Source organism: Ranitomeya imitator, chromosome 5 (assembly GCF_032444005.1).
Source record: "Ranitomeya imitator isolate aRanImi1 chromosome 5, aRanImi1.pri, whole genome shotgun sequence".
NCBI lineage: Eukaryota > Metazoa > Chordata > Amphibia > Anura > Dendrobatidae > Ranitomeya > Ranitomeya imitator.
The window spans coordinates 138,298,423-138,315,798 of record NC_091286.1 but is presented as its reverse complement, the minus strand read 5'-3'; positions in this window follow the sequence as shown (position 1 = coordinate 138,315,798).

Sequence of the window (17,376 nt, the reverse complement as noted above, 5' to 3'; positions counted from 1 at the left end):
ACTCCCATTTTGCACCATTAAAAATAAAACCATTATAAAAAATACACATATTTGGTATCGCTGCACAGAACGGGCATTTTTCAATCAAAATATAACGTAAATTAATCAGATCAGTAAACAGGGTAATGAGAAAAAAAATCAAAACCCCAGAATTCTGTTTTTATTCACCACAACATTGCAATAAGAGATGAACAAAACATTGTGTATTTGTGTCTGCCCCAAAATGGTATAAGTAAAAACCTAAGCTCAATGTGCAAATAATTAGCCCTCATCCAGCCCCAGAGCCCGAAAAATAAAAATGCTACGGGTCTTGAAAAAATGGTGATAAACGCAAACCCCTTTTTCATAAAAACTTGGGATTTTTTTTTTAAATAAAATTAAAAAAAAAAAACCCTATACATGTTTGGTATATATGTACTCGTAGTGATCTGTAGAATCATATTTCCAGGTCAGTTTTACCATATAGCGAACATGGTAAATAAAAAAAAAAAAATTGAGGAATTGCACTTTTTTGCAATTTCACCGCACTTGGATTTATTTTTTCACGTTTTCCAGTGCCCTATCTGGTAAAATCAACGGTGTTATTTACAAGTACAACTCATACCACAAAAATCAAGCTCTCATACAGCCACATTGACAGAAAAAAAAAAAAAAAAACTTATGGCTCTTGGAAGGAGAGAAATAAATTTAAAATGGCAAGATCGTAAAGGGATTTTCCCACGAACAAAAGTTCATTTTTATCATTAGATCTTGGAATAATAATTTCCACAATTGGATGTGTATAAATAAAATGTTCCTGTGCTAAGATAATCTTATAAATGTGCCTCTGCTGTGTACGGTGTAATGGCTGTGTCTGACCGTACAAGAACACGGTCTGATCATATGACAGCTCCTGGGCAGGGGAGGGAAGGAAAATAGTATACAGATATTACAGCATGGGGTCACTTTTTCCATGCCTGTTTTTAAACAATGTTTTACTTCAAAGAAATAATCTTTTGCAGTCCCATGCTGTAATGTCTGTATTCTATTGGGACCTTATCAGAAAGGGTTAATATCCTGCGCTCAACTCCCAGCACTTTGTAATCATGCAGGAGGTTAGACCAGGAGATCATGGCCATATCCTTACATCTCACACACAGAGAAACCTGCTCTAAGCTACGGTGGACCGTGTTCTACTTTCCTTAGCATTTCTGCCTGCTTATGATTATTCAAAAGTAAGAAAGGGTCCGAAGAGAAAACTCTGACTAGCGAAAATTAACTTATTTCGTGCTAAATACTATGATTGCTAATATTGCTTCAACTGAGCAGCAATAAAATAACTAAAAAAAGTTTCTTTCCGCTCTGCAGCCAGTAAAACATCCTGTGTACAGTGCATCGTGAAAATTTCGGTGAAAGGTCCCCTTTAATGGGGTTAAGGATAAGTGATAACTTTTTAATTGGTGAAGGTCTGACTGGTGAAACCCGTACCGATTGGCAGAATATGGTATTTTTATCTGCTTTAGAATGGAACAACATTTTGACTCAACCACCGTTGCATTCATTCCCTATGAGGCAACCAAGCCTTGTGCTTGGGTTTTTTGGCAGACCGACAGAGATTGAATGGAGCACTGCTCAGACACCCGACCTGCCATTCTATTTTGAAATGGGAATGAAAGTATCACGTCTGGTATAAACATATGAGTCACGCAGGGAAATCTCCTTGACCTAATGGAAAAGAGAAGAATTAGCTGGGTAGAAAGGCAAAATGAGCAATTGTAAGTGCACAGTGCTATATAATATGATGATTGCAATATATTAAGAGGATAAAAACATTGATTGGAGTGCTTCCTTAATGCAAACCACATAAATTGTACATCACAATTATAGTGTAGGCCTTGTGGATGTACATGATCTGCCGGTATTTTACAGTTGAAGCTCCACTCTAAGGCCAGGATCACACATGCGAGAAATACATCTGAGTCTCGCATGTTAATACCCGGCATTGCCGCCGTCTCTCTGGAGCGGAGCGTGCAGCTCCATGTTTTGCTATGCGGCCGCACTCTCTGCTCCTGAGTGATGGTGGCAATGTCTGGTATTACCATGCGAGACCCAGACATATTTTTCGCATGTGTGATCCCGGCCTAACAAGGATTACTCCTAACAGTGTTTTGCATGTAAGGCGTTGACTTGGTATGCCACGTACCTCCACGCTTTTGGACTCTTATACATGTACCTAGTGCGGCACTCTGATGTTTTAGCAATGCTGATGTAATGTGTGGTTTCCTGCTGTTTATTAATGTACACTGTAATGTATTTTTCATGTACTGTAATGTGTTATATTGTGCTTTAGTTTAGGGATACATTAGTATAAGGGAATTAGAATCGAGGGGGCACAGTAGAAATAGTGTGTTAGTTACAGGCAACACAGGGTTAAGTCGATGGGAGGGGCACTGTTAGCAGCGGGTTAATCAGCGTGATGTCCACAACGAGCAACAGAGAATGTTCATTTATTAAGAATATCCAGCTTAAAACATGAGAACAGGATCAATCTGGTTTCTGTGAGAGAGAGATCTGCTGTGAGTCCTTCTGCTTCAGCTCCACACAAGAAATGTGCTCACAGGGAAGGGGAGGAGGAACATCCTGTCTGTAAATGAGGACTTTTTTTTTTAACTTTGTTGACATGTGAACAATATGCATGCAGATATATAAATCACGTCATATTAAACAAACAATAGTTGTTGCAATACATACAGATCAATATGCATTAGGCCAACACCCCCACTCAACAACTACTTATTCTGTCAGTCCCATAGTGGTTCTCAATTCTTGGAACCTAGGTCGTGGCAATGGCTTGGTCAAAATATCAGCTAACATTTTATCAGTTTCACAATAAACAAATTGAATTACGCCACGATCTATTAAATCACGTAGATGATGACATCTGACGTCGATGTGCTTAGTTCTAGCACTGATCTTTTCACTGCATGCAAGTTTAATGCATCCTTGGTTGTCCTCATATTTCACCGTTGGCTGAGTTAACGGTTTACTAAGATCGTCCATCAGTTGTCTTAGCCAAATGATCTCCTGACTTGCATAGGCTGCGGATACATACTCAGCTTCTGTAGATGACAAAGCAACAGACACTTGTTTTCTACTAGACCAGGAGATTGAACTTTCTCCAAGTTTAAATACATATCCGCTTGTGGATTTACGATCTTGCCAATCACCAGCCCAATCTGAGTCAACATAGCCGGTGAGTTTTAGATTTCCTGCTGCAGATATTTTTAAATTTACACCTTGTGTCCCTTTTAAATATTGGAGAACTCTTTTAACGGCATTCCAGTCCTTTTGGTGCGGTTTCTCCACATATCTGCACAATATTCCAACTGCTGTTGTAATATCCGGTCGAGTCGTAGTTGATATATATAGAAGTGCCCCCACTGCCTGTCGATATTTCTCATTGTTAGGCCGGGGTCACACTAGACCGTAATACGGACGAGTGCAATGCGATAAAAATTCGCATAGCACTCGTCCCAATGTTAATCAATGGGGCAGCTCCCATCATCCGATATTTTCTCAGCCGTATTCAGGATCCGAGTGAAATCGCAGCATGCTGCGATTGTCAGCGTTTCTCTGCCGAGAATCGCCAATGAAAGTCTATGGGGGTGAGAAAAAATAGCACAGCACACGGACCATCAGTGTGACTTGCGAGAAATTCTCAGACATTGGGCAGGTGACAGGAAAGGCTCAGCCATTATTTGCTCATTTTGCAAGTGTGTGAGAAAATTTCACCATACGGACGCCATACGGATGTCACACGGATGTCACACGGATCATTTGATGCGAGAAAATCGCATCCTCGCACTGCACATGGATCACTGTTTTGGTAACATTTGTGCGATTCTCGTCCGTCAAAAACGGACCGTTTTTTTATACGTTGTGTGTGTCCCCGTCCTTAGGCAACAGGTCATCTTCTTCCAGTTTCAGGTAGGATGATTCCATTGGCGTTGATACACCTTTGGCCTCCGTAATTCCCAACTGATCCAAAATTGAATTAATCTTTGCACTTTGATTTAAAAGAAAACTTCCATCTTCCTCTCTCTGGATGTGGATTCCTAGATAATATGTCACATTTCGTAGGTCTTTCGTTTCAAAATGCTTGTTCAAAATTTTTAGTAATTTTCCCAATTTCAGCTTCTTCTTGATGAACTACAATTACATCGTCCACATATAAGAGAATATACATCAATTTTCCATCTGTATATCGTGTACAGGCATGGATCCGCTTGACCTCTTTTAAATCCTTCTTCTAACAAGACTTTGTTCATTTTAGAGTTCCATGCTCTCGCCGATTGCTTAAGACCATAAAGAGATCTTTGTAGTTTGCAAACAAGATTCTGTTCACCTTCCTTTACATAACCTTCAGGTTGAGTCATGTATAAAGGTACCTTCAGACAAAACGATATCGTTAACAATATCGTTGCTTTTTGTGACGTAGCAACGATATCGTTAAGGAAATCGTTCTGTGTGACAGCGACCAACGATCAGGCCCCTGCTGGGAGATCGATGGTCGCTGAACAAAGTCCAGAACTTTATTTCGTCGATGGATCTCCCGTGGACATCGCTGGATCGGCGTGTGTGACACCGATCCAGCGATGTCTTCACTGGTAACCAGGGTAAACATCGGGTTACTAAGCGCAGCCCTGCGCTTAGTTACCTGATGTTTACCCTTGTTACCCGGGGACTTCGGGATCGTTGGTCGCTGGAGAGCTGTCTGTGTGACAGCTCTCCAGCGACGAAACAGCGACGCTGCATTTATCCGGATCGTTGTCGGTATCGCTGCAGCGTCGCTAAATGTGAAGGGGCCTTAAGTCCTCCTCAATGTCACCATTTAAAAATGCGGTTTTGATATCCAAATGTCTGACAAACATCCTTTGTACTGCAGCTACCGCAAACAATGCTCTAAATGTTGTCTGCTTAGTGACCGGGGAAAAAGTAGCATCATAGTCTTCGCCATATTTTTGAGAATATCCTTTTGCGACCAACCTCGCTTTAAATCTGTGGACTTTACTTTCAGAATCATATTTGGTTTTAAATGCCCATTTACACTTAATTGCCTTTTTATCCTGTGGTAACTCAGTGAGTTTCCAAGTTTGAAGTTGATGAAGCGAGTTCATTTCTTCATTCGCGGCATTGATCCACTTTGTTCTTTCATGGGCGGGTAGTTTCTGCATTTCATCCCATGACTGTGGTTCTGACTCAGGCAGTGTCTTCACAATGTAGGATAAACGTTTAGCTGGTATTCCTTTGTTCGATCTTGATGACCGTCTAATTTCAGGTTCACTTAGGCCTTTTGTTGTTCCTTCAGTGGTTGAAGAGTCCAGCCAGACTTCTACATTCTTTTCTTAGTTGTCTTGTAATTGTGATTGAGATTGTTGTTGTTGCTTCATCTGGACTACTGGCATAATGTCATAAAACTTGGGTGACACGAAGTTTTCATCAAACACTACATCTTTACTTATTGTGACCTTGTTTGTCTCTGGGTGTAAAATTCTATAACCTTTCTGGGTTTCACTGTAGCCTACCAGGATGCCTTCCTTGGCATGAGATTCCCACTTAGTTCGTTTTTCTTTGGGAACATGTGCAAATGCTTTACTTCCGAAAATCCTTATGTGTTGTAGTTTTGGTTTTGTACCATTCCATTGCTCAAATGGAGTTTTCTCTGTCGCTTTACTTGGTAGTCTGTTCTGAAGATAACAAGCCATCATAATAGCTTCGCCCCAATATACTGTAGGCAAATTAGCATCAAATAACATACTCCTTGCGCTTTCACAGAGTGTCCGGTTCCTTCTTTCTGCTACACCATTTTGCTCAGGGTTGTATGGTACAGTAGTTTGAAATATGATTCCATTTTTCTTTAAAATGCTCTGTGTTTCATTACTTGTATACTCAGTTCCATTATCTGCACGTAAAGTTTTTGGCATTCTTCCAAACTTGTTGTGTACTTCAGCTAGATATATTCCAAGTTTCTCTGGAACTTCATTTTTGCTGTGAAGTAAATAGACAACTGTATATTTTGAATTGTCATCAATAAATGTAAGAAAATATCTCTTCTTTCCAGGGGTCTGAGTACGCATTGGACCACAGATATCCGTGTGTACTAAATCTAGTGGTTGTTCTGTTCTTGTAGTACTTTTCTTAGGAAAGGCCTTTCTGGACATTTTCCCTTTGATACAGCTGGAACACCTCATTGTCTGATTACATGAATCAATTGTAATATTATCAGCTAATTGTTCTTGAAACAACTTTCTTATTGCTTCTGGGTCTCTATGCGCAAGCCGCCTGTGCCATACGTGAATACAGTTCTTGTGCAGTTCTTGCTTAGCTGTGCATACACACTCTTTACATTTCAACTGATACAGTTCATCTCTGATTTTTCCTTTTGCTAATGTGTGACCCTCCTTTGAGATGATGCAGCTATCTTCCTTAAATGTAACTTCATTACCTTGTTTTGTGAGCTTTTTCACAGATAATAGATTACTTTCAAGACTAGGCACATATAGTACATCTTTTACATGGATCCTTCTACTTTGTGTTGCAGAGATGTTACAATCAATATAACCGTCTCCTATGCCTTCTGAGTTCATGCACTGACCGTTTGCCATTATCACTTTCTCTGACTTATTTTGGTTAAGCTTAGTAAAGAAGTCTCTGTCATTGGTCATGTGACTGGTTGCACCAGAATCTATACACCACGCATGCTTTGATTTAACCCTGCTGTTCTGTTCGGTCTGGGGAGACCTATTTTAAACTTTGGTATTTTTTGGGGTGTTCAAGATGCGGTACTGAAACTTGTGGTTGATTGACTTAAATGAGGATGGGTCGGTCGGCCACGGGTTTCAGAGCCGCATCTTGAATATTTTAAAGAATATTGAAGTTCAAAGTCAGTCATTTTTGACCAACAGAACAGCAGGGTTAAATGCATTGACTGATGTGAATGCAGCTTCAGTATTTGCCGAATCATTGTTTCCAGATACAGCACTCTTAACTCTCTGTTGGCTGTTTTGCTTTTTCAACTGACTCATTTTAGCTTTCCAGACTCTGCATTCAGCTTTTAAATGACCTGGCTTCTTGCATACAAAACATTCACGTGTCTCTTTAAGGTGGTTTCTGCTGGTGGGCACATCATGTGTTTGTAAAGCAGTTTCCTTGTTACATATCTTGCTGCTCACATTTTCTGCCTTTCTCTTATATTCATCTACAAGCTTTCCTCTGACGTATTCCAATGTCAGCTCATCATCTGGGCGTGCATCTAGTGCAGTTACCAGAGTGTCATAGCTTTCTGGGAGACCACTAAGTAATAGTGCTGCTACATGGAAGTCCTTCATATCTTCCCCAATGCCCCGCAGGCGCTCTACGGTCTCCAGAGTATTTCTAATGTAGTCCTGCATGTCCTGGTCATTGTGTAGCTTAGACTGATACAGCTTTCTCATTAGATAGAGTTTATTACTTAAATTTATTCTCTCATGTACTTTCTGCAACTGCTCCCACATTTCCTTTGCAGATTCACACTTACACACATGCACAATCTGATCATCCTCTGTACTGAGTGATATGGTGCTCTGTGCTTTCTGATTCATTTCTAGCCATTCCTGTGGTACTGGGTCAGGCTTAGGGTCCTGAGTGTATTTCCGCGTACCTTCTCTTATCAGCAGCATCTTCAACTTGATTTTCCAGGATTGGTAGTTCTGGTTATTCAGGCTTGGCACTGTACACTTTGTTGAGTTGCTGCTGGTGGCCATTTTACTTCTTCTCAGTTTGCTGTTGTCTTTCTATCTCTGTGCTCTGGAGGTTTGGGATTGCTTTGACTCCTGGGCCCATAACCTGTTAGCAGCGGGTTAATCAGCGTGATGTCCACAACGAGCAACAGAGAATGTTCATTTATTAAGAATATCCAGCTTAAAACATGAGAACAGGATCAATCTGGTTTCTGAGAGAGAGAGATCTGCTGTGAGTCCTTCTGCTTCAGCTCCACACAAGAAATGTGCTCACAGGGAAGAGGAGGAGGAACATCCTGTCTGTAAATGAGGACTTTTTTTTTTTTTAACTTTGTTGACATGTGAACAATATGCATGCAGATATATAAATCACATCATATTAAACAAACAATAGTTGTTGCAATACATACAGATCAATATGCATTAGGCCAACAGGCACATAGGAGAAAGACTTCCTGGTTAGTGAGGAGTTCCCAGGCAGATTGCCCGAAGGCAAGATGCCTGTAGAATACAGGGGCTCTGGCTGGAGGGAGTCCCAGGATAGGGACCAGTGTGGACGGCCACCAGTAACCAGAGGTCAACTCAAGGAGAAATTGGGGTTTATGACTGGGGCAGGTGAAGCTGAGATAGCCATCCTAGTACCTCTTCTCAAGGAAGCCGGACCTTGGACATGAGTAAAACTGGCAGGGCAAAGCACATGTGGGACAAAGTAAGTGCAGGAGATGGAAGAATTTGTCAGGAAAAATCAGGTCTGTCCGAAGGACAGGGAGAGTGAGGAGATGCCACTCTGTGTGAACTGTGCTGCTGATGAAGGAAGATGGACCAGAATAGTGGTCTCGCTTGCGTGTCGGGGCTGTCACCATTGTTGCCGGGGGAAGCACTTTCTGACCAGAGTAGACCTTTGCACCTGACTGTTGGGGCGGGTGTGGTATAAAAGGGACTGAGCGCGGGAATGGGGTTTTTGGCGGGTACCCAGCATGTGCTACAAGAGAAGGTTGACTCCCTCTGCACTGACCAACGCCAACTGACAGGCCCGTATTGCATCATTACATCCCCCGCACATACAGACTGTGCACCTCCTGACACCAATTTCCTGTTACTCTTCGACCCCTACAGTACTGACCGGTCGGTGCATCTGACATCTGCCCACTCTCTTTGCAACGCTGATCCGGCATTGCATGCGGTTCGTAGTGGTGAGACTGCGGCCTCCACTCCGGGACTTTGTACATCAGTACCAGTGCAGCAGACCTTCCCCCGATCAGCACCTTGTTCCAGGACCATAAGATCATAAGATCACGTGTAGGAAGACCAGGATACTTCGTCGCCATACAGAAACAGTGCTTCACTTTTCTCCAGGACCGGCTCAGAGACTTCTCGCGCCACCTACGGCGCCATCATGGGATTTTCCAGCAACCATCATCCAGGAACCAGGGACTGATAAGTTAACTCGTTATTTGACCCTTTGATGTTACCTTATTGCCGCATATACGTTGTGGGCCTGTTTACTTTCACCCCCTTACTGCCTGCGTGGAGTATTTATTGCTGTGATAACTATATATAAAAAACCCGTTAACTCTTGCTCTGCCTCCTGCTCGTCACTGCATCCCGCGTTCCTGCTAGTACTCTACACTGATTTGATGGATGCTTTGCTATTTATTAAAGTTCAACTGTTGGAAAAAGACATCTTCTCTGAAGTGATTTGCAGAGCCTATGTGCTAGCAGCCGAAAGGAATTTGACAGAGCTTGAGAGTGCTGAGGTGCATGTTACACATGCTGTACAAGGAACTTTATTTGACTTTTCATGAGCAAAGTGTCTGGGTGCTCACTGACTGTTGCTTAGTGGACTTGCTCATGGCTGCCACCCTGTGCCACCTTGTTACATGCATATAACTGTAGTGTGGGCCCCTAGAGTCAATCCTATATTGGGGCCCCAGGCATAACAGTCCAACTCTGCTGCTAGATAAGTATTATTTAGTTTTCTTTTTTTCATTATATTACGTACCACTTAACAAATTGACAGCATTGCATACGGGTTGTGTGCCATAAATACAACTCTTCGCTGGTGTAGATTTGCACTATAGTTTACACCACTTTCTGGCTTAAACTATAGTAAAACTGGTGAATAGTTGATAAATGTGGTTGTTATCACCTATCATATCTATGAGCCGCAAAAGAACGTGGCTAGAAAAAGCGTTACATAGTCTGATGACCCAGTATGTCCTTTTTACCTACAGCCTATTAAATTCAAATGGTACCAGTCACATACCACTCAACCATTCTTGATTCAGCCGAACTGTCCTGAATTTGGTGTCCTGTTGTCCCTGGAGGGCTTCAACTTCTTCCTAGAGGTAAGGAAAGAAGAAATGCGGGACACTGGCTACTTCAGTTGATTATTGTGTTCAGTAGGTGATAGCATCACTATACTGCCTCCTGCTGGTGTTATAGCTGGGAGCAGTGAGATTAGGCCACGCTACCGAAGAAGGAAAGGAGAGAGGAGCAGTCAGAAACAGTCCTCGACTCCTCCTTGCTTCCTTACAGCCCAGTTGCCAATGTGTATGGACTCCTTTGCGTGACTGAGGTGACTACATAGGTGAGTTGCATTGCTTAGTAATTTTACAAGGAGGCCAAGGTGCTCATGAAGATTCTCTACAGAAAAATCCTTCAGTGAAATCAATTTTTCAGATGTCTCTACCTGCTCAAAAACCCCGGCCACAAAGTGTCCCCCTCAATTCCCCACCAAGAGCTCTTGCTGCTTACTGTCTCCCTTTAATCACTACCAAAATACCCTGCACCAATTCTGCCCCTCTAATCCTGACCAAAAACACCTGCCATGCAATATCCCCCTCTTATGCGCATCATGAGCCCCTGCCACACAGTGTGTCTCTCTCTAGCACCTACCAATAGCCCCTGCCACCTACTGTTTTTCTTTTATCCTCACCAAGATGCATGGCCACCCATTATCTTAGTCTAATCCTCACCAAGATTCCCTGACACAGTCTCCCTCCAATTCCCTCCCATAGCTCCTGTAGCACAGTATATTCCCTCTCATCTGCACCAAGAGACCATGTCACCCACTGTCTCCCTCAAATACCAACCAAGATCTCATGTCACTGATTCTCACTCTAATCCTCACCAAGAGCCCATGCCACCCAGTGTCTCTCTTTAGATAGTACCAATAGCCCCTGCCACCCACTGTTTCCCTCTAATCCCTATAAAAAAAAATCTCTGACACACACACTCGCCTTCCAATCTCCACTAAAATCCCCTTCTTCTCACCGTCTCCCTCCAATAGCAACCAAAAGTACCTTACACTTTCCAATGTTTCCCTCTAATCAGTACCAAAAGTGGTTTCCACGCACTATTCCAATTGAATTTCCACCATAATCTTGTGCAACCCACTCTCTTCCTTTAATCCATGCCAAGATCCCCTTCCTCCACTGTCTCCCTTTAATCCATACAAAGAGCCCCTGCCACCCAATGTTCACTAAGAGACCCTACCACATTATCCTCCTCTAATCCTCTACTACCCATTATCTCCCTCTAATCCCCATCAAGATCCATGGCTACTATTGTCTCTTTCCAACTCTCACCAAGAGCCTCTGCCACCCACCATTTTCCATGGATCCCCACCAAGAGCCTCTGCCAATCAGTATCTCCTTTTAACCCATTATCTTCCAATGTGATTTTTTTGGGACGCCTAATCTTTAGCTTCTATCAACTAAGATTTTATAATTTTTATAATTAGGTCCATTTTTTTGTGTTGTTTTTGTAAAATAAATGTTTACAAAATAGAAAATCATGTCATTGTCATTTTTAATTGAATAGTGGGATGCCCTTTTCTGAAAAATCCGTACTTGAAAAAATTTTGCAAATTATGTTTCTGATTCATTAGGACCCAAATCATTAAAAATCTGTCATTAAAAAAAAAAAAAAAAAGAAAATTGCTAATTTGGCAAGTAATGGGTTAATTAATGCCAAAAGTATATACTGTCTGCAGAATTATTAGGCAAGTTGTATTTTAGAGGATTATTTTTATTATTGATCAACAACTATGTTCTCAATCAACCCAAAAGACTCATAAATATCATAGCTTAATGTTTTTGGAAGTTGGAGTGGGATTTTTTTTTAGCTTTGGCTATCTTATGAGGATATCTGTTTGTGCAGGTAACTACTACTGTGCAGAATTATTAGGCAACTTAATAAAAACCAAATATATTCCCATTTCACTTATTTTCACCAGGTAAACCAATATCACTGCACAAAATTTAGAAATAAACATTTCAGACATGCAAAAACAAAACCCCAAAAAATTAGTGACAATATAGCCACCTTTCTTTATGATGACACTCAACATCCTTCCATCCATAGATTCTGTCAGTTGCTTGATCTGTTTACGATCAACATTGCGTGCAGCAGCCACCACAGCCTCCCAGACACTGTTCAGAGAGGTGGACTGTTTTCCCTCCCTGTAGATCTCACATTTTATGAGGGACCACAGGTTCTCTATGGGGTTCAGGTCAGGTGAACAATGGGGCCATATCATTATTTTTTCTTCTTCGAGACCTTTACTGGCCAGCCACGCTGTGGAGTAGTTGGAGGCATGTGATGGAGCATTGTCCTGCATGAAAATCATGTTTTTCTTGAATGATACCGACTTCTTCCTTTACCACTGCTTGAAGAAGTTGTCTTCCAGAAACTGGCAGTAGGTCTGGGAGTTGAGCTTCGCTCCATCTTCAACCCGAAAATGTCCCACAAGTTCATCTTTGATGATACCAGTCCATATCAGTACCCAACCTCCACCTTGCTGGCGTCTGAGTCGGAGTGGAGAGCTCTGCCCTTTACTGATCCAGCCTCTGGCCCATCAAGAGTCACTCTCATTTCATCAGTACATAAAACCTTTGAAAAGTCAGTCTTAAGATATTTTTTGGGCCCAGTCTTGACGTTTTATCTTATGTTTCTTGTTCAAAGGTGGTCGTTTTTCAGCCTTCCTTACCTTGGCCATGTCCCTGAGTATCGCACACCTTGTGCATTTTGTTACTCCAGTAACGTTGCAGCTCTGAAATATGGCAAAACTGGTGGCAAATGGCATCTTGGCAGCTTCACGCTTGATTTTCCTCAATTCATGGGCAGTTATTTTGTGTCTTTTTTGCCCAACACTCTTCTTGCGACCCTGTTGGCTATTTGCCATGAAATGCTTGATTGTTCGGTGATCACGCTTCAAAAGTTTGGCAATTTCAAGACTGCTGCATCCCTCTGCAAGACATCTCACAATTTTGGACTCTTCGGAGCCCGTCAAAGCTCCTGACCCATTTTGCCAAAGGAAAGTTGCCTAATAATTAAGCACACCTTATATAGTGTGTTGATGTCATTAGACAACACCCCTCCTTATTTCAGAGATGCACATCACCTGATTTACTTAATTGGTAGTTGGCTCTCAAGCCTGAACAGCTTGGAGTAGGACAACATGTATAAAAAGTATCATGTGATCAAAATACAACTTGCCGAATAATTCTGCACACAGTGTTGTGGTGTGACTGGTGGTCGCGTGGTTAATGGGAGGTATGCGTCACAGGGATGGATGCTCCATGCGATGCAACCCGGAGTATTTTGTCTTTAGTGCACCTGGGTCCGGGTTGCGGGTAGCTATGAGAGATGGGAGGGTCTGGCTTCCCACATACCTCACTCTGAATGGGGGTGCTCACTGTACCCTTTTCCCTGCAGGAGTTTGAGGACCTGCAATGATGTCATGATCACGTGACAGTGCATGTGATGTTACCTCACCTGTGGGTGTGGTTTCAGGCTACCTAATGGAGGTGTGTTTGGCACATGTTAGTGAGTGTTTGGGAGTCTGTCAGTGTGGACAGATTTCCATGTGTCCAGGCTGGACACTACAGAGTAGTCTGTGTAAAGAGAGGGAGAAGCCTTTCTGTGGCTTGAGGCTTCAGATAGAGCCTGAGTGCTGGACATTGCACAGCCTGTGTGCCTTCAGGCCTGAGAGAGCAGAGCTCTTCTATGGACATTAATGCTGTGTCGGCCTGATGTACGGACTGTCTACCTTTTTGTTGCTGCCTTGATGGTTTATGGAGCAAATAAACCCACATGGACATTGAAGAGAATGTGCCTCCTGTTTCCTCCTACGCATCCTTACAGTGTATAGAGTACTGGTAATACAGTGAGTACCAGTGACATTATGCACAGGAGCTCTGTATATAGTGTAAAGTGTGCATGTACTGTACATGTGATGCAATGACTTACCAGTGACACCTCTAGGTAAAGTTCTTCATCTTCACTTCCTATTCAGCAGGACTATCAGCTGTGTATCCACCAGACTTCTGCACAACACAACTGATGGTCCCAACCCCATTTATAAGGCAAGAAGTCCCACTTATTAAACCTGACAGGGCACACCTGTGAAGTGAAAACCATTCCCGGTGACTACCTCTTGAAGCTCATAAAGAGAATGCCAAGAGTGTGCAAAGCAGTCATCAAAGCAAAAGGTGGCTACTTTGAAGAACCTAGAATATAAGACATGTTTTAAGTTATTTCACACTTTTTTGTTAAGTATATAATTCCACATGTGTTAATTCGTAGTTTTGATGCCTTCAGTGTGAATGTACAATTTTCATAGTCATGAAAATACTGAAAAATCTTTAAATGAGAAAGTGTGTCCAAACTTTTGATCTATATAATACTGTATAATAAATAAATCTTGGTCAACTAGCCAGTGGAAAAAGGTAATTTTCAGAATTAGTATGTAACAGTGCATTCTAACATTTTATTTTTTTGCTTTGTCCCAATAAATTTGCACAGCACTGTACCATTCACAGGTTGGGAGACATTAGCTCCTATTGGCTGAATTTATGTAAGATTTGCCTACTACTGGAATGCCAGTTCCCTGAAGAAGGCACCGCAGCCGAAATGCACATTGTGGTGGTGGTACCACAGTATTGGACCATGGTACTCTCTCTTTATATTCATATATATGTCTTGTACGATTATGCTTCATATGAGTGCATTTTTCGTAGGGATATTGGCTTGTGGCTGCTTCTAAGCATCATGATATAAACTGCTTCACCTCTTTCTGTGATATTCACATCTCTAGCCACATGTCCATGCCCTGACTATTTCTACCTTACGATTTAATCTGTCCTGCATACTAAACTATTTATTAATTTTTGCCCAGCCCCTTTATTGCGGTGCCATATTTTGGACATTTACATGTCATCACCCTAACCTTAGATGTTTTTAATTATTAAATAAAGGTTGTTTTTATCTTTCTGCTACCTTTTGATTCTTTGGTGACACTTTTTCATAAGATCTTCATGTTGGTTTGCGCTGACTCTATTAACTACAGTATGGTTACCATCATAGTAACATAGTAACATAGTTAGTAAGGCCGAAAAAAGACATTTGTCCATCCAGTTCAGCCTATATTCCATCATAATAAATCCCCAGATCTACGTCCTTCTACAGAACCTAATAATTGTATGATACAATATTGTTCTGCTCCAGGAAGACATCTAGGCCTCTCTTGAACCCCTCGACTGAGTTCGCCATCACCACCTCCTCAGGCAAGCAATTCCAGATTCTCACTGCCCTAACAGTAAAGAATCCTCTTCTATGTTGGTGGAAAAACCTTCTCTCCTCCAGACGCAAAGAATGCCCCCTTGTGCCCATCACCTTCCTTGGTATAAACAGATCCTCAGCGAGATATTTGTATTGTCCCCTTATATACTTATACATGGTTATTAGATCGCCCCTCAGTCGTCTTTTTTCTAGACTAAATAATCCTAATTTCGCTAATCTATCTGGGTATTATAGTTCTCCCATCCCCTTTATTAATTTTGTTGCCCTCCTTTGTACTCTCTCTAGTTCCATTATATCCTTCCTGAGCACCGGTGCCCAAAACTGGACACAGTACTCCATGTGCGGTCTAGCTAGGGATTTGTACAGAGGCAGTATAATGCTCTCATCATGTGTATCCAGACCTCTTTTAATGCACCCCATGGTCCTGTTTGCCTTGGCAGCTGCTGCCTGGCACTGGCTGCTCCAGGTAAGTTTATCATTAACTAGGATCCCCAAGTCCTTCTCCCTGTCAGATTTACCCAGTGGTTTCCCGTTCAGTGTGTAATGGTGATATTGATTCCTTCTTCCCATGTGTATAACCTTACATTTATCATTGTTAAACCTCATCTGCCACCTTTCAGCCCAAGTTTCCAACTTATCCAGATCCATCTGTAGCAGAATACTATCTTCTCTTGTATTAACTGCTTTACATAGTTTTGTATCATCTGCAAATATCGATATTTTACTGTGTAAACCTTCTACTAGATCATTAATGAATATGCTGAAGAGAACAGGTCCCAATACCGACCCCTGCGGTACCCCACTGGTCACAGCGACCCAGTTAGAGACTATACCATTTATAACCACCCTCTGCTTTCTATCACTAAGCCAGTTACTAACCCATTTACACACATTTTCCCCCAGACCAAGCATTCTCATTTTGTGTACCAACCTCTTGGGCGGCACGGTATCAAACGCTTTGGAAAAATCGAGATATACCACGTCCAATGACTCACCGTGGTCCAGCCTATAGCTTACCTCTTCATAAAAACTGATTAGATTGGTTTGACAGGAGCTATTTCTCATAAACCCATGCTGATATGGAGTTAAAGAATTATTCTCATTGAGATAATCCAGAATAACATCCCTCAGAAACCCTTCAAATATTTTAACAACAATAGAGGTTAGACTTACTGGCCTATAATTTCCAGGTTCACTTTTAGAGCCCTTTTTGAATATTGGCACCACATTTGCTATGCGCCAGTCCTGCGGAACAGACCCCGTCGCTATAGAGTCCCTAAAAATAAGAAATAATGGTTTATCTATTACATTACTTAGTTCTCTTAGTACTCGTGGGTGTATGCCATCCGGACCCGGAGATTTATCTATTTTGATCTTATTTAGCCGGTTTCGCACCTCTTCTTGGGTTAGATTGGTGACCCTTAATATAGGGTTTTCGTTGTTTCTTGGGATTTCACCTAGCATTTCATTTTCCACCATGAATACCGTGGAGAAGAAGGTGTTTAATATGTTAGCTTTTTCCTCGTCATCTACAACCATATTTTCCTCACAATTTTTTAAGGGGCCTACATTTTCAGTTTTTATTCTTTTACTATTGATATAGTTGAAGAACAGTTTGGGATTAGTTTTACTCTCCTTAGCAATGTGCTTCTCTGTTTCCTTTTTGGCAGCTTTAATTAGTTTTTTAGATAAAGTATTTTTCTCCCTATAGTTTTTTAGAGCTTCAATGGTGCCATCCTGCTTTAGTAGTGCAAATGCTTTCTTTTTACTGTTAATTGCCTGTCTTACTTCTTTGTTTAGCCACATTGTTTTTTTTCCTATTTCTAGTCCTTTTATTCCCACAAGGTATAAACCGCTTACATTGCCTATTTAGGATGTTCTTAAACATTTTCCATTTATTATCTGTATTCTTATTTCTGAGGATATTGTCCCAGTCTACCAGATTAAGGGCATCTCTAAGCTGGTCAAACTTTGCCTTCCTAAAGTTCAGTGTTTTTGTGACTCCCTGACAAGTCCCCCTAGTGAAAGACAG